The sequence below is a fragment of the Crocodylus siamensis genome, chromosome 5 (assembly GCF_052110815.1).
Source record: "Crocodylus siamensis isolate JL-2025a chromosome 5, ASM5211081v1, whole genome shotgun sequence".
NCBI lineage: Eukaryota > Metazoa > Chordata > Crocodylia > Crocodylidae > Crocodylus > Crocodylus siamensis.
In genome coordinates, this window is record NC_143399.1 from 145387845 (window position 1) to 145410078 (window position 22234).

The 22234-nt window shown below is 42.7% G+C and overlaps 1 long non-coding RNA gene across 2 annotated transcripts in view; it reads right to left on the bottom strand.

The window, feature by feature from the left end:
- Window positions 1–22234, bottom strand: part of LOC149864695 (uncharacterized) — a 41540-nt gene that overhangs the window by 8310 nt on the left and 10996 nt on the right. The window contains exons 2-5 of one of the 2 annotated variants that reach the window (XR_016442235.1): window positions 14844–14997; window positions 8489–8574; window positions 6596–6700; window positions 189–272 (exon numbers count right to left, since the gene is read on the bottom strand). This is a non-coding gene — a long non-coding RNA (uncharacterized LOC149864695). The remainder of the gene's footprint in view (window positions 1–188; window positions 273–6595; window positions 6701–8488; window positions 8575–14843; window positions 14998–22234) is intronic. The other variant, XR_016442234.1, reaches the window with a different exon arrangement.

Sequence of the window (22234 nt, forward strand, 5' to 3'; positions counted from 1 at the left end):
GTGGAGATGAATTTGGAAAATTTCAGAAACATATTTCTTCATTCAGGGGCATTTTGGAGATTCACAAAGATAGTTGGAGACAAGGGAGGAAGTCCTAAAGCTCCACTGGCTCTCCTCAGAATCAAAATCTGTGGCTCCCTGAGTCTCCACAAAGAGATCTACCCATCTTTATGGTTTGTGATATTTACCTTCCCTTGCAGCTGAACTCCTGAGTTGTCCCAGCGTTGGCTTTCCTGGCCAAGAATGCAGTCTACATATTTTATGAGTGGACACTATATTATGCAAAACATGCAAAAGTTAATTAATTAATTGACAGGAGCTACAAAGATCAAAAAACCCCACCAGTTCTATCTGATGTTCTGTTACAGTGAGAATAGGAGGAGGTTTTAAATCTTCAGGGTGCAACTGAATGACAGTTCTGTCCAGATACAAATTTAATTCGATTTTACCTATATTATTTAATTGTAATTTGTTTGTCCATCATTTTACCTGCTTTTTTAGGGAAGGGAAACAAGAGTTTACTTTTTTTTCTTAGTTTTAGTTTGGAAAAGATAGCTAAATAATGATCCAAATAACCATGGTATAAATCTTTTTTGTTAGGGTACATTTTACTATTAGCATTTGGCCTTCCTCTGCAATTATAGTTCATCATGCATAAAAAGTATTTGACAGTCTATTAATTTTCAACTAGAATCCTCCATTATTGTTCACTTGAGTATGCAGTTGAAACTGCTTTGGGATCCAGCCGGTAGTGACCGCTGTCATTAAAGAGAAATTCTAACTTCCACACAACCCTCCCCTTTTTCAGTTGCTCATAACTTTCTCAGATAAATCCTGTCAAGCTGAAAATTTCTGTGCTTGTTCTCAGCCCAATGTCAAATTATTTTGGAAAGCATGAATAAAATCAATTCTGTCATGTGAGTTTAGATAGCATGAAAAATAAACCATGCTGTCCCTATCAGCCTTGATTAAAATTTTGAAGCATGCAAATCTCAAAAATGGCTAATTCTATACCCCTGTATCCCATTTTCTTTATAAATCCTAACTGAGGAAAGAAAAAAAAATATTCATGGTTAATGAAAACCAGTTCAGTAGTTGTAAACTTTTGAGTGTTTAAAGTCATACATGTGTTTAAAAATTCCCTGGACAAGTAGGCCTGTTGAGTTTAGAACTAATCAGTTCATGGAACAGAGAAGGCCTTCAGTCTTTTGCAGAGCCAAAAGGTAATCAATTAATGGTTCTTCAGTAAAGTCCACTTCAACATAAGTTTATTTAAGTGAGGCTGTGAGGGCTTCTTTTCCCCACCCTCCCTTTTTCCCTTAAAAATCTTCTAGAGTTATACGTAATACCTAACATTAATGCAACATTCAGAAATCAGGATAGTCCACCAGTTATGTATATTTCCATCAATGTCAACTTTGCCACATTCAACACTTCCAGAATTTTTATTCCTTTTTCATTAAGTGTAAATATTAATGCATTGTTTGATATATTACATGCGATAATACATACAGGATTTCAGAATAGCAAGTCCAGAGATCTATTTGTGCTAGGCCCCATACAAACAAACGTGAAAAGCTCAAAGAGCTCACAATCTAAACAACACAAAAGCAAAGAAGATCAAGCATCTAAATGAATCATGAAAGTGTGGAACAGCAGCTGTCATATTAGTTACATTTTATTTAAAGGGAGTGAAGGTAATGGCAAGTGAGAAAGAGTTAACATGATTCATGGAGCGGAAAAAAGGTAAAGAAAAGCATTTAGGAGAAGTGAGTGATAGGTGAAGGGAGGGACTTAAACAGAGGAAGAAGCATGAAAAACTTGGAGGGCAGGGAAAATGAGGATAGCAGAGAAGGACAGTGAGGGGAGGAGAGTGTCACATAAGGTATTGCCTTTTTCACAGAGGAAAATCTGGAGAGTCTGGAACTTATCTTGCAATAAAGCTCATTTGTGTCTTCCTCCTTGCATCGGTAGTGTAAAAGTGATGTAGCTGCCATGGTCCAGGAATTATGCAAAAGGCAAGGATTTCTTAGGTTGATTTCTTTTATTGGACTAATGTAGTTGGGATAAAGTTGGATAAGCTTTTGAATGTCTTATTCGAATGCTTATTTAACTTTATCCCAGCTACATATTTGGTTCATTAAAAGATATCACTGTAAGAAATACTTCCCTCTCACTTTCTTTCTTGTAAACATTACTGACCTAGGGTGAGGCCCTGCATCCTAGGGCAAAATGAAATATTAAGCTAGAGCTGCTATGAATAAAGACCAAGGAAAGGAAGTAAGGACCTCAGAATCTGGCCTCTTACACTGTTATTATCTGTCCTAATTTCACGATCTTTGATGGAAAACCATTGCTTATAACAGAAGTAAAACATACACATTCCTCTGTGTATTGGCAGTCAACAATGTTCTTGTTGGCTAGGTGCAGACTTTCAAAAAGTATGAGGTGGAGTCGATTTAAGTTACATGGATTTCTGTAAGCGGTGTAGTTTAGCTCCGTAATGAACAGAACACACATTCTCCCCTTGGGGAACGAAAGGGGGGGGCAAATCTTAGACTGGGTTCTGCCATTTTTAAACCAATCTCTGTGTGCCAGACTTCTGTTCTGTTACAGGTATAGACCAGTTTCTGATCACTTATACCAGTAAAAGTATAATGGCTGCACCTATCCATTAAGATTAACTAATGCTTTTATGGTTGCTTGAAATACTCAATTTGTCTTAGAAGCTGGGTTAAAGATTTGCAGAAGTAAAGTCATTGTAACAGTGTTTGAGTAGAAAATACTCACATCTGCTCATGAGACTTGATGGTCAATGCATCTAAAATTAATCTCGGAAGCAATAATATGAAAACCAATGATTGGGACAACAGTTATGACTGGTAAAATTGTAATAACTATTAACTGGCTAGCAATTGTTGAAGCAGCGATGTGGAAACAGAGCTTCTACTTGTTTAGTAACACCTCCATTGTCACCTTTGTCCCTTTATGTTTTCTTTGTTTAATGGAGTTTGACATTTTCAGCCCCAGGAAACACCTTATATGGTTTTCCATACCTCCCTACTTAAAACACTACCATTATCCAAAAATTTTTACACAGGAATGATTGAACAGAAATTGATCTAAAGCAGTACCTACCTAAGAACCTGACTGTCAAATTAATCATGCCACAGTTGTTTCTGAACATGGTTTGAGTCCATACGCTATGACTAATATCCCAATTTATAATTGGCCTTGACATGTTTCTCTCCAAAACAATACCTGGTACCTGGCGCTGTACTCCAAATATTCATTTAATGAAATAAGCATGTTGTATTTGAATAAAATTGTCAAATTAAGCTTGTACACATTCGATTTTAAGAAATTTGATTGCAAAAAAATTTTTGCAGACACCGATTCTCAATATTTTTATAAATCCAAATTGTTACTACTGATTTTAGTTAGTAGCCCCACTCCTGTAGGCCCCCCAGTAGTGAGGGAGGGAGTGGAGCTGGGGCTGGAACAGAGGCAGGTGCTGCCCAGGCAGGGCAGAGCATGGGACAGTCATGAGTGGCTCGCCCAAGGGGCATGGCGGGTGGCGGTTCCCACCGCTGCATGCACTCTGGGCGGGCATGGCGGTGCACGTGCCCCCAGATCTGCACACAGCGTGGGCCAGGGTGCAAGTCACTGCAGGCTGGGGCAGCGCTGGGATGTTTCCAGTGGGGGTGTTGGTCCAGGCTGCACTGGAACCAGGGGGGAGGGAGGAGGGTGGCAGGGCACTGTTTGTGCCCGTCACTTTAAAGGCCAGAAGACAGCAGCCAGCAGGTGCCTGATTAGGGCAGCCATTTTAGATTCAGGGCTGCCCATATAAAACAGGGCATTTTGCTGCTGGGAGGCAGGCAACAACATTGGCTGGCTGCAGGTATCACCTGGAGGTAAGGGAGGAGTTGTAGGGAATGGTCAAGAGGCTCCTGGTCTTGGGCATGACCTAAAACTGCACCCTGCTGGGAGTGGGTGGCCTGGTGGGGCTCTCAGTGGCATGGGAGCCCCCAGGAAATGCCAGGCCAGTTACCACCCCAGTGAAAGGTAGGTTGGGGTGCCTTAACCTCTAGCCCCCACAACCGGATGGGTTACCACCTTTGTAGGGTCTATAACGTAGACTCCAGAGAGAGAGAGTCAGGCCATAGACTCTTACCCTGTCTGGATAGCCCCTGACTGGTCCGAGCTGGGGCCAGGACCAGAAGAGTCAAAGAGCCAGGGGCCCACTGCAAGGAATGCCCAAGAGCTGAGGGCCTGGGATTCCGACTGGCCTGGAGGTGGGCCAGGGCCAGTAGAGCTGAAGGTCCCAGGGGAACTACACCCTTAAGGGTGAAGCAGCTCAGGGAGCTGTGCAGCAAGGAATGAAGGCAAAATAGGCTCCCGGAACAGAGGGATCTAAGTGGGGTCCAACTAGTAGGATCCTGGGGCCCAGTGTGGGGCCAGTGATATGGATAACATCTGGATGCCATCTACAAGGCTTGGGCTGCAGCTTAGGGGAGGAACGGAGCCACAGATAGTGCCCCCTGGCATTGGGGCAAGAAATGGGCAGGCTCCTGCTTAATCAACATCAATTACTTAATTATCATCAAGGCGTGGCGGTGGAGAAGGCAGGCGGCTAGCCCAGAAACGGTGGGGGGAGGCCCACAGGAAACTCGGCCCTGAGAAGGCCCCCTTTACAGGGGGTTACGGTGAATTTTGGGGTGGCTGCAGCACCCCCTGTAGCTCTCCTCCCAGCACCACTACCACCCACCCTGAGTGCAGCCCAGCCCAGTCCAGCCCAGCCCACCCAGGCCCCATGTGTAGACCCAGAGGCATGCACTTCCCAGGAGCCCAGAAGGGGTACAATTGTTAAAAAAGGTTGAAAAACCCTGAACTAGATGGTACTGACCTCTAGGTTACGGAATTAAAGGTTGCTAGGGTTTAAAACCTACATTGTTCGAAAATGCCCTATCCAGTCTCTACACATCTCTGAAGCTGTGCCACTGTGCAGCATAGTAATCAATCAGACCTTAGATCAGGAACTAGAACCCAGGTCTCCTCCCTCCCAGGTGAGCACCCTACATATTAGGCTACAAAAAAAAAAAATTATATATTGTGCACTCAAGTAACTAACTTTTAATAAGACATACAAAAAACTAGAACTCTTGGTTCCAAAATTATACCTTTTATTAGTCTAACTAGTAAAAGACAAGAAAACTGTCCTTTTCTGCAAGCTTTTAGGATCAAAGTCTCTTAGTCAGGCTCTGGGAAAAATGTAGATGGTACAAGATGGTACCTATTTCCATAGGTAGGAAATAAACTTCATTTTTGTACAGGGGGAGCTGAAGATGGAAGGCTGTCTCTCTGGGTCCATGAGAGAGTCTTTGTGAGCTGTGTTAAATAGCTCTTTGATGTGTTGATCAGGTAGAATTCCTTCCCTGGAGGTGTCAGCTGGCAGGCAGGGAGGTTAAAAAAAACAAAACAAAAAAAAACTTCCTCGTTGTTCTGCGATGAAGTTTAAAATCCAAAAATTGGCTAAAATTTGGCATCTATGTTTCAGGGGTGTACTTGGTAGCTGTGTTGGTCTGAGACAAAAATGTATGCCATTTTCTAGTTGATCTAATAAAAGGTATCATTTTGGAACCAAGAGTTCTAGTTTTTTTGTATGTCTTCCTGTCTCAGGCCAACACTGCTATCAAGTACATCCCTATAACATTTTAATAAAGAACTTATTACTTAAGCGATGTTTATATTATAACTTCTTGTATAGCTGATACTATATCCCTGTTCCAAATGCAATGTCAGGTATTTTTTATCTTGTGCAAGAGCATGCCTCCATGAGCAATTATAATCTAATTAAAGTCATTAATGTTTATACCCTAGGGAAATGCTCAGTTATTCATAGACAACTAAGTTTCTCCTATCTTCACTATAATTTATGCTTTGTTGAACACTTCTGAGAATTTCCAGGAGTTATTTCCCTGCTACCCTGAAGCACAGTAGTAGCCTATGGCAGTGCTTTCAGTGCTTCCATAAAATTGAACACACTGAATAAAAGCAAGTCATGTATTTATTGATAACATCGGAACTGAAGTCACAACTTTTGGATTCAGGCTTTATTAGGGTTCCTCTTATACCATCAGGTGTTAAAGATTTTTGCGTCATAAATGATGGATTAATCAGAATGTATCACTCCCTGTGGCTTTAAAATTTAAGCGCAAAAAACAGGTGGCCCTGAGAATGTTAATGTACTGGTGACTTAAAAATCTTAGCACAAGTAATTATGATACTATAATGCTAGTATTAACAAGTTATCCTTTTTGAGTAGGAAGAAAAGTATAGAAGGTTGGGAATTTTACAATAAAAAGATTAATGACTGAGCAGTTAAATTATTTTACATAAAATCATTTTATATAATATGCCTCCATACTCTGAAAGGATTACATTTTATGAAACGTTAAGATTTTTTTCAAAAACCCTCTTTACTATGACATAGGCCAAAAAAACCCAACAAAACCCTAAAATAACGATAAGAAGCATCTCACTGAATTCAACAGCTAGTCATAGTTTTTCCATCAGCCAAATTCTGGTGACTTACCTGGCCTGACAAATCCTGGGCAATTCTGTTCCGCCAAAGCAGCTGTTTAGCCAGAGTGCAGCCTACAAAACATGCTCCGTAGCCATGCAGGGGCTATGCTGAATCCTGCATTATATACCAAAATCTGCTGTTAACTTGCTATGTACCCATCATTTAGACATGCAAAGGGGAAATAGGATCTGGCCATAATGGCATTATGCCAAACTCAGGTGTGATGTTTCCTCCATTTTATTTGCAGATCCTTCCACCCCAAGGCTCAGAGTCTAAGGAGAGTCTTTAACAACAAGGGTGTCAAATGTATGGCTTGCAGGCCAGATCCAGCTCACAGAGCCTCACTATCTGGTCCTGAGTGCAGCCCCTAGGTCTGAACAGACCCAAACAGGCCAAAGTGCACACCAGCCCAGCCCCACAGGCAGGGTTTGGGATGCGTAGCCACAGTGGCAGCTCCAGGACTGCCCTACAAGCTCCTAGCCAGATGTCATCACACACCCACCTGATCCAGCCACTCTGGAATTCATGCTACATGTAGCATGGGTTTCAGAGCACCTGGAACAAGTGTTGGATCAGCTATGCTAGTGTAAGAAGGATAGAGGAAGGGAGGAAGTTTGCGGGCCTGATCCGGTCCATGGACCAGCCACGTGTAGATGAGTTTGACGCCACTGTTTTACAACACCTTCTGACCCTAATAACTATGAAACACTGTATTCTCCATTATTCCTCTTTCTGGAAAAAAATCCTTTTAGAAGGGATTGATACCATCTTTCAGTAGAGCATTTATGAATTTAAGCACATGCTTAACTTGAAATCAATGGGATTTATGCACATTCTAAGTTGAGCACATGTTGAAGTGCCATCCTGAACATGGAGGGATTCAAGCACACATCTAACTTTCTTCCTGAACCAATAGGATTCTATAGGAATTACTCTAAATACTGGTAAAAGAAAAGAAAGCAGCAGCAGCTTTCTGTGGGCTTTTGAACTATTCAGTGGGAGGAATATACTTTTTTATGACACTTTTGAAGCAGATATAAAAATACCTCCAAAGAGGGAAAATAATGCAGTACTTTCCATAGAGATCTATTTTCTTAGTGCTGCTTCAGCTGGCATTATAGGAAGATGGCAGAGCTAAAATAATGTAAGATTTTATTATGCATTGACTTTTTCAAAATGTGTTGACATGGCGCACTGTTTTGAACAACTAGGATGGGGTATTTGCTCATCTTAAGTACCCAGATGAGCATTTAAGTGCCAAAATAGACTTTTAAGCTCATTTGAATGCCAGATTTGAACAGGGACAGTCTAAGTTAGATACCTAAATTTAAAAATCCTGCTCTGAATATTAATTTTTTACTTTACACTCCCAATGCAACTGTACAGCACCAGCATACACTTCAAGCTTTATGCTATTCAGTGAGTTTTTTGGAATACTTTTAAATCTTGGACAATGGATCTGTCTGATTAATTTCTATATGCGAATGTGAGTTCTCCTGTGAACTATTCAAGTGTTGAGTTTAATTGAGCTACAGCTGGTGCTGACTGCATGTGCAGAGAGTAGGGATTTACTGACTGATTGACTGTCTCTACCTTTTAACCTGGATGAAGATGCATGCATGAAGAGGTGACATTTGCTGCTCGTACAATACTATGGGAAGGGCAACTATAAAAGAGAAGGGCAATAAACTGACTAGGCTTAAGTGCACAAGGAATCAAATGGCTTATGCAGACGGAAAAAAAAGTAGGCACACCAGTTAAATTATGTTAAACCAAGGATTTTATTTTTAAATCTCCAATTCTACTTGAACAGAGTGAAAAATGACAGAACAAACAAGCGTTAATATTCCAATGACGATGCAGGCCTTCTTTGGAGAGCCAGAATAAATTAAAGCCACTTACTTTTAAAGTCTGCCAGCTGACAAGAACTTAGATCCATTGTAACCACAGCCAGTCACAGCTGTTCGAGTGACATCAAACAAGGAGGGCTAGGGAAAAGGGAAATAAGGAGAGGTTACTGGGGGGAAAAAAATGTTAAACTATAAAGGGAAGCAAGGAAACTGTTTTGTTTTGTTATTTTGTATAAAGGAAAATCAGAAAAGATTTAAAATCCTATGGCTTTCCTTCATACCCCATCCCAAGCAAGAGGACGGTGGCAGCACTACCATAGATCACTGGCACAGTGTCGGATTCTTTTTCCCTTACTCATGTTGAGTGTTTCTTCCCCATGAGTCCACTCGGAAATAAGTAAGGAAGATAGGATGGAGCCCACAGTGTGGCTTGTCTTGTGCAGGGCACCAAGAATGCAAGAAACCAAATGACTTTTGAGTTAGGCAAAGGAATAACTGGAAATAAGGGAAATTCAAAGTAGGAATAAGGTGCACATTTGTAAGAGTGAAGAACATGTAGTGGCTTTCTGTCACTTTTAATCTTTAAAGCAGGAAGATGCTTTTCTAAAAGATATGTTGAAGCTCAACAAAAGTTATGGACATGATGCCGGTGCTGAAGAAATTGCATGATTTGTGCTATGTAGATCAGATGAGATTGTTATAATGGTCCCTTCTGACCTTAAAATCTTTGGATGGCTTTACACATGCTCTGGAGTGAGGAAGGGCACATTAATTAGAGTGGGTCTTGGGAGCCACTCCAATTAAAGTGCCTGCAACATCTTATGTATTCAGCATCCTACGCTTCAACATTGTGGTTGGGGTGCTTTAAGTAAAGCCTGTTCAGTGCACTGTCAGGGGCTGGGGGTGCTGGAGGCTTGGGGCATATGTAGGGTGCCTTATGATTCTATGAAGTAAGGAGGCTGCTCATGTCTACCTGCTTCTCTGAGCAATGCACATCTGCCCCTGAATTTAGAGTTCACACACTGTGCTCCTAACCAGGAAATCAGCTGAACTATTTTACTTCCAGCCTGAGGTTCTTGCATCTATCCTTTCTCCTCTGACCTGGAGCAGATTTCATGAAAGATGTTAGGTACTGAAAACAGACTGAAAAATATCAGTGAACATATGTTCTCTCAATGGTCATAGGGTGACCACCCATCCCAAATTGGGTGGGACAGCCCCAGAATTGGAACCTCAAGTCCCAATCCTGGGCCGCACAACTCCAAAACAGCATTTGTCCCAGATTCATAGCGTCATGCAGGGATCCATGGCAAGCAGTGGGTTTCCCCTTGTAGTCTGGCAACATTCCAGCCTACAAGGGGCTGTTAAAAGCAGGATGCAGGGGACACCACATGCATGTACATGTTGGCACACATGCACATGGCCAGGAATACAGCCAGGCAGTCAAGAGAGCAGCTCCCTGCAGATAAGGCTATGGGGGGGCAGGGAACATAGCAGGGCACATCAAAGCCCCCACAGTGAGGGAGGGAGTGGGGCAGGGGTAGGGGTGCTGCTCAGCCAGGGCAGTGTATGTGGCTGGGGCATGGAGCGGGATGGAGCCACAGGCAGCTCATCCAAGGGGCAGGGGCATGAGAGGGTATGTGCCCCCCAGAATTTGTGCACAGGGTGGGGGTGGATGTGGTTCCACCCCCAGCCCTATGGGCTTGGGGTTTTCTGCCCTGCTGACCTCCCCCACCATGGCAAGGCAGCCCCTGGCTACCTGGTAGCGGCTGGGGCAGGGGTGGCATGGAGTTGTACCCCCCATGACTGCCAGGTGGGCAGGAGGCACATGGCCAGTGCAGGGCTCCTGGTAGAGAGGCAGCAGGGTGGGAAGCACCATGCCCATAGTGGGCATCTGCTCCTGCTCTGCTCTGGTCCAGCCATACCATTGGAGGTGGGGGGAAGGCAGGCATGCGTCCCACCTTTCCCTTTTGAAAAGGTGGTTACGCTAAATGGTCACATCTTACCAAACACAGAGTCAAGATGGCAGTAATTCAAAGTGAACAAATAATACAAAAATAAACAAAGACAGCAAGAAGAGCTACAAGTATTATTACTTTTTATAAAGGAAGTCACCAAATATTTATTTAAGAAGAGAAATATTATGAAAACATAGAGGACAAATGGACATGGAGGGAATGTCTAAGTTTGGCCTCCTCACATCCTTTTTTTCCAGGATGACCAACGTCCCTAAACTGGAATAAGCTGAGAGGCAGGGCTGTAGGAAGGGTGATGAGAAGAGGTGAGAAATTCTGAAAATAAGTATTCCAGTAATATATTTTCAGCAATAAATTAATAGATAGCAAAGGCATAATCACCAGAGTCCTTGAGCTGGGTGGCAGTGGTGACAGAGGCAAGGCTGGGCTGTGGCAGCTGCAGCAGCTGCTCTACTTGACCCCCCACTAAGTAGGCACCTAGGGCTAGTGCCCTAGGCCATGTGTAGAAAAAATGAGGGGTGTGTGTGTGCATGACACTTTAAAGAAGGCTAAATGCTTTAGCACTGCTTTAATGGCTGCAGTGTTTGCATGCCTCAGTGGCGTATCACGCATTAATTCTAGCCACTGCAGGAAATTTGGTGATGTAATAAACCTTAAATGACTTGGGGTGCAGCAAACAAACTCTTCAAGAAGCCATGGAGTAAAGGTGTTGCACATGGGGAGGAAGAACCGGCACCACACTTACAGGTTGGGGAACTCCCCTCTTGCCAGCACGGAGACGGAAAAGGATCTTGGAGTCGTCATTGACTCCACGATGAACATGGGCCGGCAGTGTGGGGAGGCAGTCAAGAAGGCCAACCGTACCCTGTCATGCATCCACAGATGCATCTCGAGCAGGTCCAGGGAGGTGATCCTCCCCCTCTATGCGGCACTGGTCAGGCCGCAGCTGGAGTACTGCGTCCAGTTCTGGGCGCCACACTTCAAGAGGGACGTGGACAATATGGAAAGAGTTCAGAGGAGGGCCACTCGTATGATCAGGGGTCAGCAGGGCAGGCCTTATGAGGAGAGGCTACGGGCCCTGAACCTGTTTAGCCTCCACAAGAGAAGGTTAAGGGGGGACCTTGTGGCCTGCTACAAACTGGTCAGGGGGGATCAGCAGGTATTGGGGGAGTCCCTGTTCCCCCGTGCGCTGCCAGGAGTGACCAGGAATAACGGTCACAAACTGGCGGAGGGTAAGTTTAGATTAGATATTAGGAGGCGCTACTTCACAGTCAGGGCGGCTAGGGCCTGGAACCAGCTTCCAGGGGAAGTGGTGCAGGCTCCTAGCCTGGGGATTTTTAAAAGGAAGTTAGATGAGCACCTTGCCGGGGTCATCTGACCCCGGTGCTCTTTCCTGCCAAGGCAGGGGGTCGGACTAGATGATCTACCTAGGTCCCTTCCGACTCTAGCTACTATGAAACTATGAAACTATGAAAGCACCAGGCTCCATGCAGCTCTGCGACTCTGCAGGAAGCCCTTCAGGCAGACTGACAGTAGCCAAGAAAGCAGCTCTGCCCAAGAAAAGGGGCGAGCCTGATCTTCTTTCCTTCTTTTTTTCCCCCTGGAGCCTGCCTCAGCTGCTCAGGGGCCTGGTGCTTCCCTCTGTGGCTGCGATGCCCCCTGGGACTAACCGAGCCAGGTGCCTGTGGGTGGGTGCCACCACTGTGGTGAAGGGAAGCACCAGCCCCCCTGCATCCCAGAGACCACTCTGCTCACTGGCAGCTTGCCCTCCCATCCCCACTGCATAGGCAGGTAAGTCAGCAGAGTGTGTACACGACACAGGGGTTTAATCAGCTCTAAATTGAAGCAGTGTTTTTTAAAACCCACCACTTCAATTTAGAGCCCCTGTTCTGTCTACACATGCCCCTAGTTATGCTACTGATACACAGTATATTTTAAACATAAGGAAATAATTAAATTATATTCCTGCAAAATATAATTCCTACTCTTCATAATTGTGAAAAACTGAAATATACTGTAAATACTTTCAGTAACTGAGGTGCACAACTAGCAACAGAAGAGGCCTTCGCCCTCAGCAGACAAGACCTTTACTTCTCTTGTGCTGGGTAATTAAAACTAGGACTGTAAAAACTCCGATTCCTCAAAGGGTTTGTTAAAATCCCCAATTCTTAGCTCCCCCCGCCCCCCATCTGCTATTTATAAACCCTTCCTTTGAGACTTTATGCAGGCTGCTCATAAAGGGTGTTCAATTTGTAGAGTCATCTAGCTCCACCAAGTGACAATTTCTGAAACTACCATTGTGTAACTGAACTCAAAACAACATGAACATATTCTGGACACTGAACCAGTCCAATAAAATTACCGTTTCACTGTCTCTCTAAGTCAAACAGTTCTTGCCTATAAAATAGGTTCTTTTCATTCTGATTTTAGTTATCACAGAGAAACACTAAACTGCTGGAATGAGATTCTTACTGGCCAACTGCTGCTGGCTAATACTAATAATTTGTTTTACAAAAGGATTCAAAGAATTAGCAGCAAGCACAATAGTATATCTGGAACTAATATAGACAGGAATAAGTTATTTTCTTGAGCTTTTCCAGCTCCTAGAAGCAACAGTTAGGTGACAGGTATTGGGCAATAGAAAGAATGACTGTGGCCACAGTGATGCACGCTGCCTACAGGTATGACTGATTGTACACCAGAACGTCTCAAAGCAAAACAGAGGTGTATATAGACACGCAATCACCAGTGTGGGTACCATAATATATATTCTGCAAAACATCATGAAAACAAGAATAAGGTGCATTTATAACACCCTAGAATGAGACTGTGGACTTTACAGCATGCTATACAGTTAGAAAGGGAAGTTGTCCCAACAGCACCTCCCATTGCTGTTGCCTGCACCAGGTATGTGGATCAAATTATAAGATTCTGGGTACATGCTGAAGTGTAAAACTAGTACAATCTTATGTTAGTACTTGACACATTTAATTATCTTGATTCCCAACCTTGTTGTGGGGTTTACCTCATGTAATTTTTGTTATCACCATTATTGTTAAAGCAAGCTGTGGAACAGAAAGTGTTATGTCTCAGTTCATCAAATCACTCAAATTTAAATATTAGCAGATAGATTTAAAATGCTGCTAATCAACTAACAAAAAACCATACAGCCGAGATACACAAATAGTGTGTCCCCTTTCTGACACACACATACACACACACACACACACACACACACACACACACACACTCACTCTGTGGCTTCATAGACTACAGAAGGAGAGAATTAGTCTCCAGGTTATTCAAGTTCTATCATGCTCACCAGCATGGATGCCATGGAAACGTGTATGAAGAAGTAGACAAGTATAGACTTGTACCATGCCATGATATTACACAAAGGAGAAAGTTGAGGTGTATGTCATGGGATGGGGTCCTCAAGAATGGCAGTGTTACCCCTAGGGCTCCCTGACCGTGCCAATTTCAGCCTGATGGGCACCCTCTATTCTCATCTACCATGTCTTGATGGATTTATGATATAGGTAGGCTGCCTTCATGTCCCACTGGACATGGTCCTGATGGATTTCCTTGACCCCGTGAGTTCCTGGACCCCTCGTGGATCCCATTCCAAAATGGAGGTCAAGGGACACCCCAGCCTTATTGGCTATATGCATGGCTCCAACCATCCCTTTACCATACCCCAAACCTCACAGATGGCACCGACATTGTCCCGTCTAGGCCTTACTGTGATTGTCCCTTGTCCTCTCTCTGTGCTCTCCGCAGCCCCTATTGCCATGCCTCACAGGCACCTGGGCTCTCCGCAGCCCCTATTGCCATGTCCCCTCTGGTGCCAGGATCTGTGCACCCCAAATGCTGCGCCCTCTCTGGCACCGGGGTCTCCATGCTGCCGTGGGCCCCCAACGAGGCCTCCTCGTTCCCCAAATAGCTTCACCCAAACCACTGGTTGTATACAAATGCAAACAAAATATAAGTCCCTGGGCTATAACGTAATATAAAAGATCAGGTTGTGCTCTGACCCTTTAAAAGGATCAGGTTTCATCCCTGGCACTGTCTAGTAGGCAAGGGTACCCGTGGAGCTCATGGAGCCCCCTTAGCCCTAGGTGCAGCATACTAGGCAGTTGCAGCATCACTAGGTACTTCCTCCCTGGAGGCTCCTTCCTCTCTGGCTGCTAGCAGGAAACTGCTTTTCTGACCTCAGCCTCATTTATATATGAGCCAGGCCCTGCCCCTTCCAGTCAGCTGACCACTGGCAGGTGTAGGCCAACTAACTTATTCTGGCTGCCCTGGTAACCAGCAGCTGGGGCTCCCCACTCACTGCTTGGGATCTCCCCCCTAGCAGTTTCAGCCCTTTAAAGGAGCAGGGCACCTAAGTGTTCTGTGACAGTGTATAAATAGGATAATAGTGCAAGTCACCTTTGGCCCTGTGTTCGTCTTCTTAGAAGGTCATACTGGTATTCTTCCTCTTGCATATGTACTTTTGTTTGGATCTTCCATAAATCTGTTTCATTGCAGACAGGCGGGTGGATGGGAGGAAGGAAGGAAGGAATGTCCTCTTTGAATTTAAATCCTAAGGAAAGAAACAGATTTTCTCTTGCTTATTTTCCAACATAATTCTTTTCCTTGTCCTTTCAGATACCTGTTCACGTGAATTCAAAAAGGGAAGGTGCAGATGGTGAGGTGCATCATCATACATAAAACAACATATATTTTTCTCCAGTTAAAAATAAACTAGAAGTTTTCCTAATATGCTAGGCGCTTGGGCCTGTATTAGTCAGTTTAAGATTGAAGCAAAAAGAAATATATCTTTCATTGGAATGCGTTAAAAACAATTTGCAGGGCTGTGAAATAGGAGCTTCATTTCTAGGAGCAGGTAACAGGCAGCACAGTTGCAGAAAAAAGGATAGCTTGATTGGTAGAACATTAAGACCATTTCAAAGAAGAGAAGGTCATTAACTCCTGTGGAATGAAAAATTTAGAAGGGATCAGGTAGATTATGAGTCATGAAGTCAACTGATTCCCTCAGCACTGCCTGACTGACTAGAAATGCTGCTGCCATTACCAGGTAGTTGGTTTTAAACTTTGGGTACAGCAGGAATCAAAGTGGGGTGCAAATGCACCAGTGTACCCCCTTTTCCCCCTAGATCCACCCCTGCCTGTTCCCTCTGTTATAGTTTTGTGGCAGAAATGGTCTTTAGTGACAAATGAACAAAAGGCTTATTTATGGAACTAGCATGGAATACTAAGGAACCCAATAAAGATAACAAATTCTACTCAGTTTCAAATTCTAATACCTTATTAAAAAACATTCTGTCCTGGAATTAAAACCCCTAATTCTCCCAGATTTTACATGGCTGTTAAAGAACTGGGAGTTAGCTTTAATGGGGGAAGGACTGATTATGCAGAGAGAAATGGTGATAGGCAGAGGAAGTATACAACAAATAACACCATTATTTATTGGAGGTTAATGGGCAAATTTGTATTATTCTTTAAAGAAACTTCTTGAAGCAGAGTTAATGTTCTTTGGTTACTGTATTTTACACATTTTAAAGCACACTTTACAGTTATGCTACTGTGTAAAGAATAATGAATAAATTTAGTGAGTCAGATCTAGAACATGCTTGTTCCCTTACCATTTCCCCTCTGCTCATATGATCTTGGCTGTAGTACTTGCCCCCAAACTTTATGAATCCCCTGTTCTAGTCCCTAAGAGCTCTCTTCTCCCTGGTGGCATAGTTTCAACTTGGCTATGCTGCTAGGGATCCTCTTTGGCTATGGTTGCCTAAACGAGGTTCCGTGGAAAACTCGTTCAATCCAGGATTGCAGGACCAGAGGTATGATACATGCTCTCTAACCCTACTTAGGGTCTGCACATTCTTTCTTCTGGTCTGCCAAACATCTGTCCCCTTCCCCTGCACTGATCATGGATTCATTTAAAACTTATCACAAGGTCCAGCTGTGATGGGGTAAAATATTGCAAGGACAGCTATCTCTCCAATTCTACAAGATGGGGATATCTTTATAAGGAGTATTCTAGGCACAGTTCTGATTTTATGGGTAACTAGACCAGAATGTGGCCCAATGTTTTCTTCTCTATTTTCTCTCTAAATCACTAGCATAGAAACCTATCACCTTAGTAAACTTTATATTTGTGCTTATTTTTCACAAAACCAAATACACACATATACATATATACGCACACGCATACATATATGCACATATACATACATATATTAGATTTTGTGAAAAATAAGCACAAATATGAGGTTTACTTAGATGATAAGTTTAGTGTGTGTGTGTACTCGTTGCCATAAGGAAAATCCTACAAAATCACTTCTGTGTAGAGCTAGTCAAAAAATTTACATCATAACGCTTTTGTCTGTCAAAAATACTGATTCAACTAAACTGAAACATTTATACAAACATACCAATTTCCTCAAAATGTGTGGCTTGAAATGATCAAAAAATAATAGCAATCTACTGTGCATATAGGCACCAGGTGAAAAAAAAAGTCCAGGTTATTAAAATTTTCTTCTTATTCAGAATGTTTGATTCAATCAGATTTTGTAATGAAGTTAATTTTGTTTCAATAAAGTCTAGGCACTTTGGTTCAATATCATCATTTCAATTACTATTCTATGTTCTGCTAAGATTGAAGCAAACTGTTTTGGAAAAGAATTCTGAGACTTTGACTTTACATCCCAATGCAGGACAAAACTAAATCTGAAATGTTGGATGCCTTGAGGACAGGAATTTTCTTTGCAACCTGCTCTACTTCTGATACTCTTCTTAATCACTAGCACATACTACACTGGAGCTACAGTAGCTTCATGGCAGCATAATGTTATTTCATTTTACGTTGATATGACTTTTGTAATAAAATTTTTGATGAGGAACAAGAGAGTATTTTGCATTGACAAAAAGATAGATGATGTTGCAGGGATAGAGGTATAAACTGAACACCACAATATGTCTTTAAGTTAAAAGAATGATAAGACAAAGAGAGATTTTATTAAAAAGCTGATCATGATTACACATGAAAAAAGTACAAAGATGAGATAGAGCTGGCAGAATTCTCCCACCATTGAGCTTTTCCATCAATCAAATATCTTATGTTTGAATTTTACATCAGCTGCAGTTTAGCTGGTTTCCAATATTTCTTCTAGCCACTTCTGTCACTTAGAATTTCCACTACTGACAGATTTGTTTGAAACGTTCAAATAAAAATCATAAGGTTAACAGCAGGGGGGATTGTTTGTTTGTTTGTTTTGGGAGGGAGAAAGGCAGGAAATAACCACCAGCTTTGGCAATGTTATCTTATCCATATAACTAACTCTTGTTCACCTCCAGTTGGGTACCGTTTCTGTTCATCATGCTCTACTAAAGAAACTACAGCCCTAATTCAGGCTGAGGTATTCTTTCAAATGGAATACTCCAAATGAGATCTTAACTACCTAGATACATTAGCTGGGCCAATTCATCAGATCTGAGCCCATCAAGCATTAGCTGTACATGTGAAATGACAAAAAAGAAAAATGTAGATATTCTAAGTTGGAGAGGACATCTGAACAGACTTGAATGAACTTCAATTGGGAAACTAGTATTTACTTCTAGCTTATATCTTCTTTCTACTGTTTTACTTTTTGGACCGAAGTCATTAAAAAGTGCTCATGCAGAACCTGTTGTGAACAAAATGTCAGTCCCTGTCAATTTCTTCCAACTTTGATGGTGATTATAGAGATCAGCTCTTTGAAAGTCAATCATCTGTGACCCAGACATTTGGAGCTGACTGTGGCAATACAACCACAGCATGAAAGCAAATTGCCTTTCTTCACTTCATTAAAATCCAATTGAATCAAATATTGTGATCAAGAAGCAAATTTTAGTAACCTGAACTTTCTTCTCACCTGACGCTTCTGTGTACAGTAGACTGCTATTATTAATTCTTCTTCTTTGTGTTACAGTAGCACCTTGAGGCCCTGAGGTACTGAGGTATTTGTGCTAAACAGAGACAGTATAATCTACAATACAGCATATACATGTGAAGTATTCATGTTTGAAGAGCATAATAAAATTAAAGAACTCAATTCTGCTTCTGGTTTCATCTATGTAAATCTGGAATAAATGCCATAAATGTTGAAATGTCTACACTAGCAATATTTGAGAACAGGACACTCTTGGGATATGTTTTACTCTTCTCTCTGTGATCAGAACTGAGGTTGGAGTTTGTTTTGTTTTTTCTTTTTTTTTGCTGTTTAGTGTACTTAATATTCTGTTCTCAGTTCTTCGTAACCAATCTTGACTCTTGATAGTCTGCTGTGCCTATGGGACAGCTTCTTTTACTGGAGTCCAGATCTGCCATGCAGATCAAAGACATGTTAGTCAAGATACCATTGTTCTACCAAAGACTTTCAGCAATTAGTAAATCAGAAAAAAATGGGGGAAAATCAATCAGAGTACAGTTAAATACTTAGTCTAACGTCAACATTTTAATAAATAAATATACCGTGCAATACTTACTGCAGCAATTAATACTATAAACACCTTGGCTTTCTCTGTACTGCAAACTAGGTCAGAAACTTAAAAACAGTGGAAATTCCTATTTCAGACATGTAAGGGTTTTGCTTCTGGCTTAATGCTTTACCACTGCTGCATAATGGATAAACCCATGGGTCTAGTCAATTGACAGATGGTTTAATGAAGTTTAAGATATATACTCAATGGAAAAATTAACAAGATTAAAGAGAAGTGCTGATATACATTTTATTGACTTATGGGTCCCCATTCACTCATTATATCTGCACAATACCAAGATTACCAAGTAACAGTTGTGTTTTCTTAATAGTACCATGGGGTTAAGATAGCTTTCTAGGGTTCTAAATTTTGTGTGTTTAAAGTACAGGATTTTTGGTAGTATATCAATCCAATTTATGTTAAAACATTAGTAACAAATTATACCTATGGTAGACAGGGCAGTACATTTTGACACATATAGTGTTGATCACTGCATGTGGGATTTGTTTGGTGTTTTTTTAATCTGGAATTTCTCCCATCTGGAGATCAGGTACTTCTTAATCCTTTTCCTACTTATTCACAGAAAGTTTACAAATAATTAAAGATATTTTTAAAGAAATAGATATATCTAAGAAAGGCAGTGATACAATCAACATAATTATGCTGATTTATTGCATATTCATTTCATCTGACTAGAACTACATTCTCCTATGCTTTAACTAACTCATGCTTGTCTTAATATGTACTTTTTGTTTTGAATGTAAATATGATAGTGTTTTCTAAAAAAAATTAAATATTACATTAGAAAACAGTTGCAAACCAGAAAGTTGCTCTACCAACAACACTTTCAAATCAGAAGTATTCTGGATTATAGCAATTTAAGAAGCCAGCTTGGTAAATTCTCCCAAAATGTGAGAGAAACAGTATATTTTGGAATGCAGACTTTATTTCCCAAACTGCCTCCATCATAATGAGAAGCTTTTAAAAAAAAAAAGTTTTCTCCATCACAATGAAGACTTTTGAAGGTAAGATGTTAGGTATTTCATCTCATCCCTATATGCTAAATCATATTGCTTGCAAGAAGAATGATGGCTTCAGAAATCAAAAAATTATTCTAGAATAAGTACAGTTTATTACTAATGATTCATCATATATTAGCCTGTGGCATCTGTAGGTATTATAGGGTTTCCTAGTACTGCCCTGTGCTCATCTGCCTACAGGTGGTGACAGTTGGCTCTGGATCACCAGGTCCTCCAGGAAGTGGATCTTACATTTCTCGCCTGCCACAACTTTGGTAACCTATATATTCCCAGGAGGCAATACCCATGGTGATTCTGCCTGGTCTTGATCCCTGTGTCTTCTGTGGGGCTCCAAACCTCCCCTTTACTCCAGCCTAGCCTCTCCAGATGGTGTTTTACGATGTTCTTCCACAGCCAGGTTGCAGCGCTGCCTGTTGTAACCTTCTCTGTACCCCAGGGTGTCCTAGTGCCTCTTTTGGGTACACCCTTCCAGGGGCCGGTCTTAGCCTGTGCTCAAAACAAAATCAAAATAGACAGCAAAAGAAATAAAAAAAAAAACCTGGCTGCTCCTCAGCCTTTTTGCCAGGCTCTGGCAATTTCCCCAAAAACAATCCCTTAGTCCATCCTTTGTTGTGTGCTACCCTGCCCTGCACCCCTATGAATGTTCACAGTCTTTTCGGGGTCTTTCCCTAGTGCAGGACAGCTCTACCTGTGACCATAGATTTTTCCCTTCAGGCCCTCCTCTAGATCCTCTGTTGGAAAAACACCAGTCTGGAGATTCTCTCTGGCCTTGTGGACTCCCTTGCTCTAGATCCTCAGCTGCAGCTCCACTCCAGAGATTCCCACTAACCGCTTGTTTGCAGGCCTCCGCCTGCCTCAGGGTCACGCCCACAGTGTTCCTCAGGCACCTATTACAGTTTCTGCCTGCCAAGACACTCAGCCGCTCCTCTCTCCCTGTGGCCTGCAGGGAACTAACTCCTTTCTGGCCCTCTCCGGAGCCGGAAATACCTTTGAGCGGCCTCCCTCCGCCAATCCTGAGCGAGATGCTGCTCTGGAAATTGAGTGGGTATTTTCCTTCCCTTCTGGGCTGCAGCTGCAGCCCTGACAGTCCTTCATGCTGTACGTTCTGTCTCACTCCTTCACAAGCCTAATCTAGAGATTCACCGATACATCAGTCTGATATCGTATCAGCACCAATATGATTTCATACATTTCATAGACATTAGGGCTGGAAGGGACCTCGGGAGATCATCGAGTCCAGCCCCCTGCCCAAAGGGCAGGAAGTCAGCTGGGGTCATAGGATCCCAGCAAGATAAGCATCCAATTTACTCTTGAAGGTGTTCAATGTAGGTGCTTCAACCACCTCTGCTGGCAGACTGTTCCAGACCTTGGGGGCTCGGACAGTAAAGAATTTCTTCCTTATGTCCAGCCTGAAACGGTCTTGCAGGAGTTTGTGACCGTTCGACCTCGTCATCCCTTGGGGCGCTCTGGTGAACAGATGTTCCCCCAGATCCTGGTGGTCACCCCTGATAAACTTATAGGTGGCCATCAGATCACCCCTGAGCCTGCGCTTTTCCAGGCTAAAGAGTCCCGTGGCTCTCAGCCTGTCATCGTAAGATCTGTTTTCCTGACCTCTGATCATGCGCGTGGCTCTCCTCTGGACTCTCTCAAGCTTCTCCACATCCTTTTTGAATTGTGGAGCCCAAAACTGGACGCAGTACTCCAGCTGCGGCCTCACCAAGGCCGAGTACAAGGGGAGAATGACGTACGATCTATGGATGCACGCCAGCATTTTGGTCGCTTTACTAGCCGCAGCATCGCATTGCAGGCTCATGTTCATCTTGTGGTCAATGATGACCCCCAAGTCTTTTTCTTCTGTAGTGCTAACCAACGTAGCACTGCCGAGCCTATAAGGGTGCTGCAGGTTTTTCCTCCCAAGGTGGAGAAGCTTGCATTTTTTGGTGTTAAACACCATCAGGTTCTCATCTGCCCATTTGCTGAGCTTGTCCAGGTCAGCCTGGATCACCCGCCTATCTTCTGGCGTGGATGCTTTGCCCCAAAGTTTGGTGTCATCGGCGAACTTGGCCAGTCCACTCCTAACTCCAATGTCCACATCATTAATGAAGATGTTGAACAGTATGGGTCCCAGGACAGAGCCTTGAGGGACCCCACTGGTCACAGAGCACCATGATGATTGACTGCCATCAATCACAACCCTCTGGGTCCGACCACGAAGCCAATTTCCCAGCCAGCGGATCGTGGTGGAGCCAAGGC